The sequence below is a fragment of the Octopus bimaculoides genome, chromosome 8, assembly GCF_046866305.1.
Source record: "Octopus bimaculoides isolate indiv1 chromosome 8, ASM4686630v1, whole genome shotgun sequence".
In the NCBI taxonomy this organism is placed as follows: Eukaryota; Metazoa; Mollusca; class Cephalopoda; order Octopoda; family Octopodidae; genus Octopus; species Octopus bimaculoides.
This window is the reverse complement of record NC_142935.1, coordinates 2,209,411-2,210,345: the sequence shown is the minus strand read 5'-3', so window position 1 is coordinate 2,210,345 and position 935 is coordinate 2,209,411. Positions and strand designations below refer to the sequence as shown.

At 38.5% G+C, this 935-nt stretch overlaps 1 protein-coding gene across 12 annotated transcripts in view; it reads left to right on the top strand.

Annotated features, from left to right (window-relative positions):
- Nucleotides 1-247: 247 nt before the first annotated feature.
- The window catches only part of LOC106872539 (uncharacterized), a 123,360-nt gene continuing 122,672 nt past the window's right edge, over nucleotides 248-935 (top strand). For all 12 annotated transcript variants that reach the window (XM_089356004.1, XM_089356007.1, XM_089356005.1 and 9 more), the window contains exon 1: nucleotides 248-396. The gene's annotated coding sequence lies outside the window, so the exon portion shown is untranslated. The remainder of the gene's footprint in view (nucleotides 397-935) is intronic.

Here is a 935-nt window from a genome sequence, read left to right as displayed (position 1 = left end):
TTAATTCACAGAAATGTTACGTACGAGCTTTGAAGTGGTGGCGGGTGGAGAAATCAACACCAACGAAACAAAACAGAAAAGAAAAATGCTTTCTTTTTTTTTTCAGCTGTAATTCTTCAAATAGAAAGTTCATCAATTTGATATTTGTAAACACATTGGAATATAAATACATAGACATTTAAAAAAATAATAATATAATATATTGTTGATAGCAAGTTGAAGCGGCGGAAACTAGCGGAATTAGCCGAACGTTAGTTGGGTGATGGCGTCGTTTGGTGGTGGTCCTTATGAACGACCAACGCTAAAACTCCATTGACACGGGATCTCGGGAGAAAGCTGGTGTCATGTCGTGACTAATCTCACCACATTCATATTACACGGATTGCCATCTTAAGGGTAAGAACACACAAAGGATTTCTAGTCGGTTTTCTGTGACGTTCAGGCCAAATGTTTTAACTCCAATCTCCAAATGTTGTTGTTTTTTGGGAAACCTCTTCTTTACGTTTCAGGTTTTCACTCTCAAAGAACCCCGAGACACCACTTCGTTCCTGCCTTCAGCTTTTTATTCTGATTCCGATATTTGATTTGTTTAGTTTGTTTTTGGTCATTTTTGGCAATTAGCCCATACTGTGCAATCGTTTACAACAGACAGACAGACAGGGGGGCACGGAGCTGTTAAATCCGACCACACACACAAATACATACACACACACACGTATATATATATATATATATATATATATATACACAGAGACATACATGCACACACACACACGCACCCTGTACATACATGCTCACACACGTATATATACTTGCACACATACACAAACACACAAATACGCATACAGACTTGCACACACACGCACACACACACCCTACGCATCCTGGAAACGGGTAGATTACGCGTTCTATAAATAATATTAGAGGAATATATA